General features: G+C 37.1%; 1 pseudogene across 1 annotated transcript; it reads right to left on the minus strand.

The window, feature by feature from the left end:
• Positions 1-9,556: 9,556 nt before the first annotated feature.
• LOC149174327 (kinesin-like protein KIN-14F) lies at positions 9,557-18,042 on the minus strand (annotated as a pseudogene). Its single transcript, XR_016257928.1, has 19 exons — positions 17,573-18,042; positions 17,109-17,275; positions 16,209-16,352; positions 15,701-16,000; positions 15,505-15,579; positions 15,314-15,382; positions 14,494-14,595; positions 14,063-14,221; positions 13,899-13,980; positions 13,719-13,814; positions 12,854-13,033; positions 12,654-12,760; positions 12,338-12,515; positions 12,081-12,245; positions 11,737-11,990; positions 11,475-11,638; positions 11,057-11,278; positions 10,239-10,933; positions 9,557-9,941 (listed from the first exon to the last, which is right to left on the minus strand). The product of XR_016257928.1 is annotated as a kinesin-like protein KIN-14F (transcript).
• Between the last annotated feature and the right edge of the window lie 609 nt (positions 18,043-18,651).

The following is an 18,651-nucleotide window of genomic DNA, read 5'->3' on the forward strand; positions in this document are numbered from 1 at the left end:
TAACTGGCTGGTAACTGTATTAAATTCATTTAAATGATCAACAACAAATCCACCTTCTGACATTTTCATATTAAATAAACACTTCATAAGAAATTTCTTATTTGAGGCCGAGGGTTTTTCATATAGTTTGGCCAATGTTGACATTAAACCCTCTGTTGTCGTTTCCTTTGAAATATTAAATGCTACCGACGGTGCTAGGCACAGTCGTATTGTGCCAAATGCCTTTCTGTCAAGAATATCACATTCTGTGTTTGTCATACTCGTCGGCTTCTTTGCCTTTCCGCTCAATGGTTGGTACAAATATCTCTGATACATATAATCTTCCATCTGCATCTTCCACAGCTGGTAGTTTTGGCTGTTAAATTTTTCGACCCTAAACCTACCATCTTCCGCCATTGCTCCCACTCAAACCAGGAACCCTTCTCTCCTGCAATTTTATCAGCCAAATAGACCTTCGGCTCTAATACTAGTTGTTAGAAAATTATATATTACAGAGCAATGGAACACATAAAATATTGCATAAATATAGACACAGAAAACGCATAAAACAAGAGAGACACAGATATATGTGGTTCACCCAGTTTGGGCTACGTCCAGGGAAAAACAACCAGTCCTTCCTTTTATATTATCCAGCAAACTGAAGAGATACAACCTACAACAGATCCGTTGTAATTCCCTCTTCGTCCTCAATATCCTCTCTCTTCCTCACTCAAAATACGGATCTACATAGACGCAATACAATTCCCTCATATCTAGCGAGTGGTTGCCTTCTAGGGCAACAAACCCTAAATTAAACATAACTTCTACTGTCAGATCTCCGCCTAATCAACAACCCAGATTGACTACGAAATTACAACATTTTACAAGGCAATTTTACATCTATTCTTAGCTTCGGGGGCGTTTCCCCTTGGACCGTCCCTGCAGCGAATATTTTACGGGCGACGTTCCCGCCCCATTACGAACTGGGGTCCAATGCGGCGATACCTTTGAATACAAAATACGATCAGGCTCCACACCCAACAATGAGTTATTAAATTAGCTTTGGAGATTGAAGTAACAATAAACAAAAAGGTAGTTTTTCAAGTTCAATATCTACAAGCTGGTTTTGGAATGTAAAATGGCATTGTTTGTTCAATATCTTGCCTGGGGGGTTGCCCTTAGATAAAACACTTTACTTGGAAATTCATAGCTCGTGATGTCCTCATTGAAAACAACTTGAAACTTTCAAGTATGTGTTTTGGTTTTACTTTCCAGCCAAATCTACATGGGGATGTGTTGGAAGAAGTAACTATCTTCGATCTTCAATAATGTACTTGAGTCATTACGTAATGTACTTGAGTCATTATGTAATGTACTTGTCAAAAGGATAAAGAAAATATTTTTATTATTTTTGTTGTGACTTATTAAAGCATGGGTTTCATGCTTGGGTCACCATGTTTTGGGTCAAAGTCCCTATTGAGGACTTCTAAGATTTAATTATGGGTCTATAGAATTATTGTACATTTGAAGAGACCCTTCTTGGGCTTTTGAATCATGTAAATCGATTAAGTATTGAGTCAAATATGAATTATGTAACCTCCACACCATGTCAGCCTAAGGACCCATTTGTCCCCATAAGAAGCCTATAAAAGGAAGGACTACAAATTCATTTAAAGCATGACTTCTCATTCTCTCTCTTCTGGGCAGAAGTGTGAAAATTTATTTGTCGGGCAAAAGTGCTAGGAAGCTAGGAAAGTCTCTTGTCGGGAAGCCGAAATGAATGCGAGTTTGGAGGAGTCTAAGGAGTCAAGGAAAACCGAAATTTTGGTGGTGGTCTCTCTTTGTTTTGTGCTCTAGATTGGGAGAACGAAGTCTCCCAAATTGGACTGCTGCCGAAAGCCGTGCACTGCTACAAGTTGCTACATAGTCGAAGTTGCTGGAAAGATTTCAATCTTCTAAAGGCTGAATTGATGTGGAGGGAAGGTTTGGTCAAGGTCTAGGGTGAAGAGTCTCAAAGAATATTATTGAAAGGAATAATTACTTTCACTGGGTTTTCCTCTCGAGTGGGGTTTTTCCCTGGCATGTTCCTACATCTTGTGTTCATTGTTTTATGTGTTGCTGCTTTGTGTAATTGCTTGACAAACTAAAGAAATAAGATATAAAGAATCGTAATAACAAGTAACATCACAAGTAATTATCAATATCGAGAAAATCTTTACTACCTTTCTGATTTTCCAATGGGATGGGTGGAGTATCTATGCAAACAATAACTCCATGCCTCCTTACCTCACTAGTATGCCATACTTGGTGACTATCTTGGGCTCTAGATTTTCATTTTGCTTGGTTGCTTATTAAGGTTGAAGTTTTATTTTTTCTATGGAAAAAAATGAATGATATATATATATATATATATATATATATATATGTTGTCACATAAGGCTTATCTTGGTATGATGGCAATTTGATTGATGTTAGCTTGTCCTTGTAGATTGAGGTGTAAAGGTACTTTTACAGATGGAGCACCTATAACTTCTAGACTATTGGCACGGGGCCCCCTCCACTATGAGTTGTGTACCATCTAGGCCAAACCTTACTCTTGTTTTCCTTCTCATCTTGTTTTTGTAGGCTCTTCAACATGCAACCCTAGGCACTAGGTTGGTTGGCTAGCTTGAGAGTGTTGTAAGTGAGCACACGACACTTGCCCTGATGTATCGATAAAGCCTTCCTAACCTTGGCTCTTGCGATTTCAAAGGGACTAAGACCCTAGGAGGCTATTGATGGATGGGAGGTTGTGCAACATATGGAAACTAACATGGACAAGACCCAACATTGGATGATCATGACCAACACTACTCACCCCACCTGCCCCTTGCCCCCAATAGCTAGGGTTAGTGTTTAACAATGTTGCTTTATAATGATTTTCTCTTCCAAAGGATGTGCACTTTGATACTCATGGATGTTTTGACTATCATTAGTAGATGATTATGTTGTATTTTTCCCAAGCCACTAGGGCTACTTAGGCAGTCCACATTTTTCAAACTTCTTGTATGTATTAAGAGTTAAATGAAGTTCTCTTTTTCAAGGGTATCCCCCAAAAAATGGGGTTTATAAGCAGATCCTTTGGGAAATAAAATATTTAAAACCCAAAAAAAAATATAGTCCTCTAATGTCTTTGATATAAAAATCTCTGCAAGGGTTTTTTCTTTTAACAATAAGTCCCACATTGTGCACCACGCCTTCATATTGAACTTGTTTACATCTTACGACCAATTGATGAGAAGCATTTAGAAGTACTAGAATGGAATCCCAATTATTTTAACTCATTTTTCATTGAAAAAAGTTCGATGCACTATCATGATCAACCGCAATAATTTAAAGCTTTTCTTTTTTCATGTGGGCATAAAACATGAAGTTATCAAAATTGCTTAAATTGGTCACAATAAGGACTAAAGAGGGTTCCTCTACTTCTAATGGTGGAGGGGATTGGTCATGTAGCCCAAAGTCATTCTCAAGTTCTGCAAGGATAGTATCCTCCTCAATTTTAGATTTAATATCATATTAGTGTGTTCCTTTAGCAATGAAAAGATTTTTGGGTCACACACTTGCCCCTCAAAATAATGATGATGGATAGTTTTTTTAAGGTTTGACATCTCAAAGTGTCCCTCTTTCTTGGCCTTATCGTCATAATAAAAAAAAAATTACCATAACCAAGTACCTTTCTCTTGATAGCTTCAACATGTCTTTCCTCACTAGATACAATAATGATATTTCCAAAGAATTAAGTTCAAATATCATTACCTTGATTTCAATTTCTATCATGAATTTAATATGTAAAGATTTGGCACTCTTTCCTCACTAGATACAATAATGATATTTCCAAAGAATTAAGTTCCAATATCATTACCTTGATTTCAATTTCTAACATGAAGTTAATATGTAAAGATTTGGCACTAGCAAAGAGTGTGGTCATTAACTCCATAGTTGAAACTTCTCAATGTGCTCTTCAAATCGTGTATTTTTTAAATAAGTGTGTAAGTTGAAAATTGTGAGGCTTGTCACATCTACAATCATAATGCATTCGTAAACTTATCAAAGTCCCCTCTAACGATTTTTAGAGATCCATACCTAACCCCATGTATGGGATACCCCACCTTAATGTTGTAAAGCCACACTTATCCTTATGGTTGTAAATGCATTGCTCCTTGGAGGCTAACTTGAATCCTTGATCTTGCACATCCACGTATGCACTTCCATTTGACCTTCAAAATAATCAATGGAACCTTTATTTGTAGGTTGAAAAGTGGGTTTGAGAATTTTGAGTGGTCAAAAAAGTACAAGGGAGTGTTACTTCTTATTCTCCGAAGATTTGCATACTCTTCTTTATTAGAGAGGAAGGTTTTGGGGTTGTGGATTATGATATATGGTTCTTTGGGCCCATAGCCTTCTTGGTTAGGGCTCACTATGTATGCTCAAGTTCTTTTTAAACTTGATAAAACTATCATTTTACTCTACCTTAGTATAAATGTTATGTTGTATTATGTTGTGTAAACATTTTTACTTCGTCAAATTACATAATAAACAAATAAAAATAAAAATTATTAATCAATATTTAAAATAGAATTGAGATAAAATAGTAAATTTACCAAAGGTTTTTGCAATCCATGATTTTGCCCATGGTATTCTTCTATAATGGTCAAAAAAAAAATCATTTTAATAAAATTGAGATAAAATACTAAATTTATGGATTGAGGTTTTTGGCCTCTGGGTTTTCATAATCCATGGTTTTACCCATGGTATTCTTCTCTAATGGTCAAATTACATTTAAAAAATTAAAATTTAAAAAATATATTAGAAATAAAATAAAATAAAGAACTAATATTTAATAATTAAAATAAAATAGTAATTTACGCATGGAAAATTTTGAGCTTCAGGTTTTATCAACGCATGGTGTTTCTCGTGGTATTCTTCTCTAATGTAGCCTATTTAAAGGTATTCTTCGCTAATGTGAAACATTCATTGCAATAAAATCTTTTAGCTAGATCAAATAAATCTTAATTTCCACAACAAATATCATAACTTTGACCAATTTTCATATCCAAATTGGTAAAGAAAACCACTCAATAAAAGAACACTACATGACTTTATAGCTCTGTTGATGCATGTCATGCATGTCTTCCAAGTAAAATTTGGGAAAAACATCCTTCTCGCTTTGTTACATAGCCTTCAAGGATTGGATTTTTCTAGGTTGTTCTATATGTTATTCATTTTATTTTATATATTTGAAATTTTCCTCGAGTGTGAAGAGAAATGCAAGCACGAAAAAGAAAGATCAAGTACATGCAACCCTACATTTTGTTTATATTTTTTGTCCGCATTAAAATTTATAGGAGTTTCTCAGTTTAGACTGTGTCAACCATTCTAACATTTGCATGAAAATTCTCTAGAATATGTCACTCATATTAGTTTAGATACATTTGTTATTGAGTTATATTTAGGAGATCGAATGGTAGAATTAAAAATAATATTAAATGAAGAATAGTTAATATGCCTTATACAAAGACAGAGGTAGATATTCTTATTGGGTTTTACAATATAGCAGAGGAGCTTATTAGATTTTACAATCTAACAACAAACTTCAAACTATCGAGCTTTATATATATATATATATATATATATATATATATTAAACAAAGAATAGTTAATATCCCTCTTGCAAAGATAGAGGTAGATATTCTTATTAGGTTTTACAGTGTAATAATAGAGCTTCAAGTAAATTGTCTTAAACGCCGAGCTTATATATATATCAAACTAGACTAAATCCATCTTAATTCTGGATCTATTAAGCGCCAGGAGGAATCAAATCTCTCGAGATGCAAACATTTTCTCAAGTTTTGCAACCAAAAAAGAGGTTTGCACCAGGAGAGATTTGATCCCTCTCAACGCTTAATAGATTCGGAGTTAAGATAGATCTAGATTGGTATATTATGAAATCATAACTCTACAAAAACATAAATATAAATTTAAAAAATATGAATAATTTTTATTTCATTAATTAAAATAATCATTGTAACTAAATTTTATTGTAGAGATTTGAGAAATGTGATAAATGTTATTAACATAAATGGTAATAGATAATTTGAATTAATATTCTAAGTGTGTCTATATCTCAATATATATATATATATTTTTAAGGAAATAATGTACAGTTTGTACAATGCAAGTATGTAATATTTCTTGGGTTTGGAGTATGTCTTAAAATTGGTTCTGCTTGGCTAATAGCTTGTCTTCATCACATAAGGAAATAGGTTAACCACCCAATATTTCTTGGGTTTGGAGTATGTCTTAAAATTGGTTCTGCTTTTCTAATAGCTTGTCTTCATCACATATAAGGAAATAGGTTAACTGCCCAACACCAAGTATGTAATATTTCTTGGGTTTGGAGTATGTCTTAAAATTGGTTCTGCTTCGCTAATAGCTTGTCTTCATCACACATAAGGAAATAGGTTAAACACCCAATTTTTCTTGGGTTTGACATATGTCTTAAAATTGGTTCTGCTTTGCTAATAGCTTGTCTTCATCACACATAAGGAAATAGGTTAACTGCCCAACACCCAGAGGCATCTTGCACGAGCGAAAATTTACCCCTTACAAATCACCAATATAATGTATCATTCTTGAACAATGGTGACAAGGTAAAAGTTTACCCCTTACAAACCACCAATATAATGCATCATTCTTAAATAATGGTGACAAGTCAACCTGTATTAGTGAATAGTAAATACTATCCCCACTAATTTAACAAATTAAAAATATATATATATATATATTTCTCCAACATACAAATTTGTAAATACATTACTGTAAAGTGCGTATCACTCCTTCCTCTTCCGTGTGGACTTTTTGCAAGTGGAGATGATGACGTGATTAATATTAAAACACATTTATATACGGCAAGCATTAACGTACTTGAGAATCTATCTTTTGTTTAGGGAAAGTAGCTCAACTAGAAACCACCAACTGATCGGCAATAAAAACTGCTAGTGGAAAGGAATAAAGGAAAAAGTTGGTGATGATGCCTGCTGCCGACAAACACATAAATATATCGCATTCATACTGCCTGTATATCCCATTCATCCCCAACATAATGGGCACATATACACGGACACTGCGACGACGGCACACCAGAAAAAGCTGACAGAATAGAGAAGGCGGCATCGGAAAAAGTAGTTGTATTCTTTGTATACACGTCCGACACCCGTCACAGCTAAAAAGGGGCTTCTGTTAGTATCTCTTATTAATTTAATTTAATGAGTAAAGCCCTTAAATAATGTATCTGACTCTCGAACAGACTATTGTAACCAACACTTCCATATTCGTGGGTCCACTGTATGGCCATAAGTTAGCTCACGCACTTTTCTCTTGACTGCAGCAATTCATTGTTGTGATAGAAAGTTGGTGACACATTGGCATTTGGCGAGTGGAGTATGTTTCACAAATCATGACTCTGCATTGTGGTTGGATGTTACCCTGCTCATGGGATGGGACTGGGCAGTCAGGTAGGTACAAAATGCACCAAAAAGGCTTGCCTTGTTAGTGCTGCTTCAGGTTTAAGTCAATTGGCTACTCATTCAACCAACTATCCTATCTATGAGATCTCATTGCCAAGTATTATTAGCTTCGGGAAAAGATGGCTCGCATTAGACTTGAGCACCTGGTTTTCTGATAAAGTGGTTCAGTCATCAGATGCAACTCTGAACGTCCATGGTCCATCGTTATCAAGTCCGTTAGTACAGTTGTTAATATCAAGGTCCAACAACTGTCCCTTTACCAAGCAGTGCTTTGCGATGTGATAAAGTCAATGTAATGGAAGAACATTCAACAGTAGCAAAAGGAAAAGAGAATGGTCGCCATTAAAGGTGGGAAAGCGGCCTATCGACCATGCTCATTAGTACCATTGATCAGTTAAAGCAAGCCAAGTGAGAAAGTCGTTCCGACGTCTCCTGTCTAACCAAACAATTACCACTATTTGTTCACCAACCATATCCTAATAGCTCTTGCCACGTTACTAGAAGTACCTTCCTTTGAAGATTATCGAAAACATCTCTTCAGATAAATCACTTTCTGAATTATGCTGAGAATGACAAGTAGTACTTCAAAATATTAAATAATCTAAGCACATAAGCAAGTAGTCAATGATCTTGCTTGCTTTTAAGTTTTCCAAAAGTGAATGGCTATAATTATTCTTGCAGTGGAAAAAGATAAAGCATACAGCATTACAAGCAGAAAGAAGAGCATGGGAGTGGAAGTGATAGAATAATAGCAGTCTGCCGGACAAGTCCTACTACTGCCACATTTTGGAACTCAAGATTTTATAGCTTTGCCCTCATCTCTTTAGTGTTCATCGCTGTATGTCACTTCCAAGTTCCACCCCATTTTCCTGAACTTACATCTATCATTAGGCAATTAGAATATAATATATTAATGCAAGGAATTGTCAACTATACTCGAACATGGCACCACTGGTCAGAGAACATATTTATACATTCGTTAACATCTAAAATTATGCATGCCAATGCATAATAAATCTCCATAGAAATGTTTGACATTTTTAGCAGCCTTGAATACATATTTGTGCCTTTCTTTGTTTCCCCACTAAAACCTCCCGTGTGTTGCCTGCCTGATATCAAGCTTCTTATTTGCTAAACAATTTTTTATCTGCCTGATTTCTGCAAAATGGGGGGCTCATGCTCCCTTTCTCTAAGCAAGATGGGAAACAATATTATCATCATGTGATGCAAAATGTGAGGCTCACTTACCATGTTGGCTAAAGATGCGAAGTGCCAAAAGATAATGAACTAAAGAAGTAACAAGGTCTTAGCTTCATGTAATGATATGCAACGTACGGGTTGATCTACTGCAATACCTAGAAGAATATACACTACACCACAAGGGACTGATCAGGATAGATGCCCACAAGTCGATTACCCTTCACTATTTCACTGAACTGCTCTCAGGATGATGTCAACATTGTTTTTTTCTATTGACTTGTATTATTTTTTAGGAATTCAATAATTTAAGAACCAAGAATGAAACTGCTTCTAGACTACTTTAAAAGAAAATTAAAAGAGTCGGAGAAATATATGTTCCGTGTTGCTGAAGAAGGATTCTTTAGGCACAAACGGCATATGATTTAAAATGCACATATAGAAACAGAGCATAAAAGGTTTGTGCTAGAACTCAAAGAATATTTCAATTACATTTTGATAAATCTACAATAGGTACATTGCAAAACAAATACAGAAGGCCATGTCTAATAGCATGTGAATTTCATGTAAGAGCATGGCCATCACAACTCTATTCTGAAAGCCATACAACGTTAGCAGACATGGAGAAGCAACCAAATTATTGCTCTCTTCTACCTATCTATCATATTCTACAACACTCTGCAATCCAATCAAGAGATATCATCAGAAGAGAGGTAGATAGCCATGAAGCTAAAAGAATTGTAAGTATAAATCATTGAGAAAGAAACAACACCAATAGCACTATTATTGCCATCTTTTGGATGACATGTATGAAACTCCAATCGGAGATATAACTGTCTGACAGGGCAAAGTCTTCTTTGTAAAATACTCGACAGCTGATCCTTCAGATGTAACTGGGGAAGAATGGAAATCAAAATAAATTGTGCAGCATGAGCAACTTCCAAGCTTGTTTCCATTTCAGTTGAAGAGGGTGCAGTTGATGTTATGGGTTCATGCTCTTCCTTAAGAATTACTTGATTAAAATTTACTGGAGGTGGCTACTTACTCGGAATTACTCTGGAATCATTCTTCAATTTTCCCCCAGATGAAGATCGCTTCCCTTCCATTCCACCAGAAGGCAACTTACGATCAAACTTATTCGACGGCTTACGTTCAAGCTTAACAGCTCCAAGAGGGCCTTGAGCTTGGCTTGGACTTCTGCAGAAAATATTTAAATTGTTTAATGTCCATTTCCAATTTGAAATTGATGCATTTTGCAGGCAAACACGAGTCTCAACTAGTTTTCTTGCACGTTGGAGACAAATTTGCTAGAGAGGAGGAACTTTAAATCATTATGCCATCAAAAAGATGTAATAGTTTTCTTAGCTCTTTCCTTCCGATAATATGCCAGTATTTGCCAGTTTGAATACTATCAAATTAACTATGGATGTCATCCTCCAATGCTCAAAATTAATGAGAAAAATAATCAGAACAATAGGCACAAAGGAAAGTTACCTTCGCTCGGGAGTCTTCGACATCCTCTGCGGTGGCTTCTTGATCAGTGAGACATGTTCAACTGGGGTCACAGCAGCCACATTTGGTGCCTTGAATTGCCACAAAAGATCTGCTTCTGATGAATCACTTGTCAGATAGTCATCCTTGCTTCTTGCATCAATTTCAACCTCTGACTCATCAGTAGTTGCAGCTTCATAAGGAGTTCTTTGCCCATCATGTTCACGTTTGTCTTTTCTAACAGGTCTGCTTTTAATTACCCCCTGCATCTCATGAAGCTGCTGCCGTAACAATTTCTCTTCTTCGCAATCTGGATGAATCTTTCTTTGATTGGCATGGTACATTTGGTTATAAATTTCAGAAGGATTGTCTAGTTTTTCCAGTTCATGGCCTTCCCACAATCCCATTACGTCATCTTGCAAAGATGGACCCTGGATGGGTAAATATTTGCTCATCATCACCTTGTCCTGCCAATTTCTCCTATCTTGCTCTTCAAAGATATCATGCTTAATTTTGTTCTTTGTTTGACTACAATGGTCCAATGTCAATCTTCTATCTGGAGATGGTCGGCGCACTGCTTTCTTCATTTCACCTAAACCATTGCCAAACACAAGAGGACTTGCATCAATTGACTCCGCTAGAAAGTCTTGAGCGTGAGTTGGTGGTCTCTTTTGTCTTCCAGTGATATTGTTCCGCACCTGAGAAAATGTATAAGCCATTTATTTAGTATCAAGCCTTTCCAGGTAAGTAACTTCTACGAAGACTTCCTAGATGCAAAATCTTGATCAAATGACAATAGCATGAGATGAATCAACACATACATCTATGTTGTTGACAACATCTTCCATAGGTTGTCTGTGGTTGACCTGTGATTGAACATCTCCCATGTTCTGCATTTGTAGATGCATTGGTGAGAAACCAGTCCTCATTCTCTGTCTTTCAGGACTGTTCCTCGAATCCCTAGTTATTGGTGAGACGCCAATCTTCATTCGCTGCTCAACTTCTGCTTCCTTCTTTGCCAGTGCATTCTTCAAACTAGCAATCTGCAACATCAAAGATCAGGAAACTTTTGAGTGCTCTAGAGGACAGCATTTATTATCAAGATTCTTCAACTACTCATAGGTCCTCAAGCAAACAGACAAAAATATCCCTTGTTTTTAGTCCTTTTGATCCATGGTGAACAAATAAGACTATCATTCAGAAAGCAACATATTTTTCAAAAATCATTCTAACACAAACCTGTTCTTTCAGCTCCCTAACCTCACCACTTTCCTTGTTAGAACGTGCAGCACCAAGTTCAACAGTTGCAACCCTCTCTGCAAATTTTAGAGTGCTGATTGTCTCCCCATGTGCATCTAATTCAGGACTTATGTGCACAAACATGAGAGTTTTTGCCTGTCCACCTTAAGAAAAAAGTCCAACATCATTACCACCCCAGACTAGAAAAAAGCAGTAGTTTCCTTCCATAACTATTCATTAAGGAAAAGATTGAATCAGTTACCTAAAGAATCCTGAAGCAGTTGTGTAAGCTTGCTATTTCGGTAAGGAACATGGGAGCTCTTTTGTGCAAGAGCAGCAATCACGTCTCCTAAAGCTGAAAGTGATCTGTTAATATGCTGTGCCTCCTTTAACCTATCTCCGGTGGCCTCAGATTTGTCAACTCTCTCACTTCCAGCAAGGTCAACAAGATGAAGACACCCTCGAAGAATTGTTCCAGAAGTAAGATCTCTGCCCTGAACATGCACTGTCAAAACACTGCAAACAAAACAATGTTTTTTATTTTTTGAAGAAAGGTTTCAAGAGAGACCAGTATTATTGAAATTCTCCAAAGATTGTGTTTCAAACCTATGCGAACGGCTGCTCCGATCATTCAGAGCAGTTGCTCCCACAACACGGTTCTTGTGTCCAAGGTTCATTAACTCCATCACAGCAGATGTAGATGCAACGGGTATTAGATTTGCATCTGGCACATTGAGTCCTTTCTGCTGTGAATTGTTGCGGATTTCTAATGTGCTATGAGTCAAGGATTATTAACTTCTGAGAAACTGAGATCCAAAGATTTAAAAACAAGAAAGACAACTCCATATGATCAAGAAGGATATCTTTTATTGGAACTGTCTGAAACAAGAAGATCCCGGACTTGTTCATTGTATATTTCAATCATTTGAACGGCAACCTCATATATAATGTATCCTTTCTTTGTTTTGATATCTTGAATAAGTCATTCAAGGCTCGATAGTTCACACCCCAACTCTCCTCTGTAATCACCTTAGGACCAGTCTAGACAAGCAAGGTACAAAAATTAGAGAAAAGTATTTCTAGGCAAGAATTTCTTCAGCAGTGAACTCATTCCCTCGATAGTTTTGCGAGACAGTGCTTCAAACTGCAATTGACTAACTAGAAGATGATTGTTATTACCATTGTGTATGTCTTTCCAGAACCTGTTTGCCCATATGCAAAAATGCAAACATTGTAACCATCCAGAACAGATCTGATCAATGGCCTGGTATCCAAAAACACTTCCTCTGCAATTCAGCATTAATAATGTTATGATTTAAGAGATACTGCACCTTACAATCATGTAAAAGGTTTTGAACACTCTAAAAAAAAGAGCCAACCTTGAGTAGCAGATGCTCCAAACACTTTGTTGAATGTGAATGATTTACGTATATCCTTTCCTTGCTTTGCAGGATTTGCAATCATAATTTGACCATCCTCCCCAATATAATCCACTGTACTCTGACAGTTGGATTGGCCAGGCAAGAATGGTCTGACTCGGCAATACACCCTTATGCTTCCTAAGAAGAATAAGAAACAAAGACTCAGCATGAAGTTCGATACACAAAACAGCATAAATTTGTTATCCTATCAAATGGCATCTGCTGTACTTTCACTGCCACCTTGGTCAAGCAAATATGCCCTGCCTCAGCTTCTAAGTTTATGTTTTATAAGCAGAATAGGATAACATGGCACCATGCAAGAAGAGGCGAGAGTGAAAGCAGATTACATAATTCGATATTCTCTCCCAGAATTACTAATGCCCATCTTCCAGGCCTGAAGCAAGGTCGTACACTCAATTCAAACATAGAGCTCACAGTCACAAGAAGATGCAGCATAGATAAGTTGTTCATACATCTGCACCTGTCCAGAAGCAATCTTACCCAGTTCATTCATCCATCTCCTACTCTACTGACCCAACCTCGTTGCCAACTTCCCAATTAGTGGGAGCACAAGCTTCTTTAAATGCACAGTAAACTGCCCTTTTCTAGCTTTTTTGGGCCTTTTATGTTCCTACTACAAGCCGTGATATGTTTCCCCCGCATCGAATTAGCTAAAACTATTCATTCGTGCAGAATTGGGAATAAAGATGCAACAGATTTTATATACACAATTTAAAGAGACTCCTAAGATCTACTCCGTTATAATATTTTTGAAACATGTCAGTTAAACTGTAACACTATGACAGACAAACAGGAAGCACACCTTTCAGATCCTGCACTTGATTGTATAGTTGTCGATTTTCCTCTAGAACTTTGTGGTAGCCTGCTGCAGCCTGCGCTAGTCCACGCATATGCTTTCCTGTGCAGAAAAGAAATACAGTCAAAATTGAAGAATGCAGAAAAGCATGATTCAAATAATAACAACTGTTTGTGCAAAGCTCACCAAGATTGTACAATTGTTTATTCCATTCCATTTGCATCGACTGAACACCTTCCTTCGTGTTATGTAGCATCCATTTCAGTTCCTGCCAATTTCATGGAAAATTCAGAACAATCCCTATGTTTGAATAACAATCCCACACACTCTTGTAAGATTTAAGTACTTACTCCAATTCCCCTTTGTTGGAGATCAAAACGTGTTTGCAGATTTGGAACAGTTTTTTCATCCTCATCTGCATCACTTGACCTATTAGAGAAGCAGTCCTCATGCTGTGCTCGTCTAACACCATAAATTTCCTCTTTTCCCTCATCTTCGCTGACATCAACCTTTAGATTGAAGTTTCAGTCTCGGATGTTAATTAAAAATAGACATCTATTACAAGTATTTAGTGATGAACACAACAAGATTGCAGCTCAAGCTCGGCTCTATATCTATCAAAGTACATTGCAGTAAACATCTGTAGTCAGATCCATTTCAGGCATTGAAATTTAGCTTTTCTGTAGCATAAGCGTTAACATTTTCTGTATTCTCAGATAATTATATCCTAGCAACTTTAAAGTAACTTTTACATATGCTGCAGTAAGGATTCTGAGCAAACCTTGGGCTCTCCTGAAGCTGTTGTTAGTGCTGCCAAAATTTTTGACTTTGGGAAAGACTTTCCATCCCCATTAACAACAAGGTCCTGTACTACCTTCTTCAACTGCAGGCCACAATAACACAGCAGATGAGAATTCACTTATTTTTCATCTCTTTCTATGCATTTCCAAAGAGCCTCTCTTGTCAACTTTTCACAGAGAGAAAAGAATTGCTGTGGAAGCATGATATTGTCGATTTAGTAATAAGAACCACCTGCTCTATGCTGGAATTAAACTAGTTCCATCTTCACAGAATCTTTTGCCTCTAAAAATCCTATACCTGATTAGCGAATATGGTCATTAGAATAACCCGGCCCTTTAGCCCCTTGACTCCTCTGGTCTAGGTTAGGTAATTTTTTAAATCATGTGAAATCACTCATCAAATGAATTAGGTTCTTTTCTGTTTTTTATATGCAGACAACCTTCCAATTTAACCAAGCATTTCAGATGTGCTCAATATTTCCCCTTTCCAACGGAAAAAGATATAATAATGAGTCAGCACAGGAGAAAGTTAGGTTATAAAATGAAAGATTCCCAGAGCAACACCGTAAAAAGTGAGAAAGGTATAATGATGAGTCAAAACAGGACAAGGTTACGTTATAAAATGCAAGAATCCCTGAGTTACACTGCAAAAACCTGTCACCAGTCCGTTACAACACCCTCCAAAACTAAGGTGTAATCATAGAACCCAGGAGCATGATCATTCGAGAAAATCAGATTTCCCTGATACAAAGCTCCAAAGAAAAAAATCCTCAAAATTATAAAGGAGACTCGGTAGTCTACCTGCTCGCCCTGCGTGGCTAGACGTCGCTCAAACTCTTCCATTACTTTTGCTAACATAGATTCCACAAGCTGATAGAAAATCATAGGAGTATTAAAGGATATCAGTGAACATCACAGATATGCAGAGGCAATAAAAGTGAACAGCTTGTTATTTTCGAAGCATAAATCTGAGAAAGAATTGAAGAGCTTACTGTAGGCACTTCTTCTGGTTTTTTGTCAGACAGAATTGACAGAATGAGCCGATTAAGTGGTTGTGACGAAGGATCCTGCTCAACATAATTCCCAAACATTTTCTCAGTGCGAACACAAATAATTGTGCACATCATTAAAGATCATCTTAAGAGAACAAAACAACAAAGACGTATTAATAAGGGTTTCTCTTAATACCATCCCATTTGAATTCAAGGATTGATCCTGATTCAAATTCTCCCTGGCAAGATATCCTTCTGGTAAGTTTAAACCAAGATTATTTAGTAGAGTGCTTGAATCTGCAGGTGGCTGATAATTCTTCAATATAGACTGGGTGAATGGATCAGAGTTTCTCCCCGGTTTAATGGGCGGTTTTGCCACACTGGGTGGCTTCAAGTTACCCTCATACTTCCAAAAACCATTTCCACCAGTTTGCTTCCAATCACTGTATGATTTCAAAGCTAAAATGCAGTTCACAACTTTCGCCGACGATCCTCCCTGAAAGAAAGCTCAAGTAAGATAAGCGTACAAAGGATAAACCGAGGCAATCGGTTCATTGCTTGCAAGATTTAGGGTTTCTTCCAGCGGACTGTTTAAGGTAAAATCACAGTAAAGATGTGTGAGGTGACTGATTTGATCAACTTTTCCCATTAACATTATGGTGTGCAGAAAGCGGCCCTGTTTATTCGCTTGTAACAACTCTTACCTTTTCCAAATCAGATGCTTCGAAGGTTGGGAGGTTCAGTTCTTGAACTGCAACAAGGAAGTTCCTCACATTTTCAAAATACTGATAAGCCAAGAGAGGCGCTCCGTCAGAAGAAGGTAATGCAGGAGCCGGACTCTCCACCACCTTGTACGAAAAACAGAAACACACGCACATCATTTCACAGCGAAAATATTACTGATTGAAAATTAACAAAGGAATTGCTGATTTGGCTGACTGTTGGGGTTTTGCTGGTTTTCAGTTTTCTACGAAGGTTATGTACAGAGGTTACAATGCGTTTTATATTTTGTAAACTCGCTATTGACTTTTAAGCATCGGCTTTAAGGCCAGATCATACCTCCTCTGATGTAAGTTTAATTCTGATAAATAAATGTTTTCCTTTACGGTGAAAATGGTAAAAAAATGTGGCAGGCATTACAGAGATCAAATTGTTGTGTTAATGCAGAACCAATCTCCATAATGCTGTCAACAAATGGGCAAATTACAGAAATGTTATTGGTAACAAGTCAGAAGAGTGATCAGATGCATCATTCTGGATGCATTTATCTCATATTTACGGGCTGTACGATAGAAATAAATTTTCTTCTATAAGTGTGTATACATGTATATAGATTATGGTTCAGGTGAATGTTTTGCGGCGAAAATGTGGCAAATCGCAGCAAATTGTTATTTTAATGGCAAATCCATCTCTATCATTGAGTGAAGAATTAGAGAAATTCCAGAAATCTTACTGGTAATAAGCCAGAAGCGTCATCAGATTCATCATTCTCGTCGAATTTATCGGGTAAGGTGAAGATTTACCATTTGTCTGCCTACGAAGGATTAAGGTAAGGAATTTAACGGATTCGATGGCGTAAAGTGAAGTGATTTTTGTTTGTATACCTTTGGAACAGAACCTGGATGAACTTTGTTGATAACATTGCATAGAAGGATTCCATTTCGCAAGCCGAGGCGAAATTCCTCCTCCGACGGCTCGTTCGGCAAATCCCTCGACGCAACCACTCCAACCATCTTCCTCAGCCATCCTGCGGCCTGGTATCTTCGAGACGCTGCAAAAAAATCCGAATTAAACATGAAAAAACAAATCCGCCTGTGAAGCGTCATCTAATATGTAAAATTCGCAACAGAGCATTTAAATAAGACGTAAAACAGAACCGATCGAGAATCTTTATGCTATTCTTTGAATCAGCGCCATTAATCAACCAGTTGGGCTTGCATCAGGAGCAAGTAATTAATTAGACATTTTAAGCCGAAAGAATATTGAAATTTAAAGGCGAATAAAAATTAAACGGCGCTGTATGCAGAGGCTGATGATTGAATGTAGACGAGATTAAGTAAATCTCAACCTGCTTCTTCGGCTCTCCTGGATGCCAAATCCACATCACTGAGTCTGACCGTCCCCTGCTGATCAGCGGCATCGTCGGTTACCCCGCCGACGTCTGTGTAAATAGAAGAAGAAGAAGAATTGGTGCTGGAATTCAATGCCAGTGCCAAGGCAAGAAGACTCTCTGTCGTCGCCATTAGAGGCTCGATCCCTGGACCTCCTGGCGAGCTAATGCCTAGCCGCTATACAATTTGATCGGAAGCGAGGAGATCAAAGCTCCGCCATGTTTTTCGTATGTGCCTGGAAAAGAAAAAGGAAACGGAGAGCTGCTAAGATTCGAATCCCTGTCCCAATGCAAAAGACTAATATAGAATGCCGAGCTCCCTGCACCATCAGTGTAAGGGCTTCGCTATGTCTATCTCTCCCACGGGCTTCTAAACCCTTTCCGAAGCGCTTTCACCGAACCTCCAGCTTCGTTTTTCCGAGTAATATTTTAGTTTCTTGACCTGAAACCCCTCTTTTATCCTAGCGTCATGGTGGGTACCTGGTGGAACACCCCGGTTTGGTCTCTTGGTTAACGATCCATGTCAAGGAGGCTTTCCCGGTTTGAAAATCTTTGGTCTTCGTCGTTTTTTGTTGGACTCTTTACGAAATTTATAAATTCAATGCTTCACAAATTATTGAACTAAAGTTCAAATTGAAAAAATTGGGGGGAATGGGTTGCAATTGACCCTTTTCTTTTATCAAGACAAGACCTCATACTCAGTGACAGTGAGATTTTCCAACCGTAGTACAACTCGTTTTTTTTCTACGGGTTTTTGAGGGTTTGGTAGCCACTCTTATAATTATAAATTGATTTTTAATTAAAATATATAATTTGTATAATGGTTAAAGCTAGAAAAGTTATTATTTTATTTTATATGATTTCAGCTTTTCATGTTTTTGGGGATTTTTTTTATTTTATATGATTTCAGCTTTTCATGTTTTTGCGGAATTTTTTTTTACACTAATTATTTAAGGTCTTTATATCTCTCTGAAGTTTATAATGGATCACAAATTGCTGCGAGGAGAGCATTAATAAATTATATCTTATTTAATAAA

The sequence above is a fragment of the Pinus tabuliformis genome, chromosome 4_1 (genome assembly GCF_031772625.1).
Source record: "Pinus tabuliformis cultivar Carrire ecotype Pingquan chromosome 4_1, CPIR1, whole genome shotgun sequence".
Taxonomy (NCBI): domain Eukaryota; kingdom Viridiplantae; phylum Streptophyta; class Pinopsida; order Pinales; family Pinaceae; genus Pinus; species Pinus tabuliformis.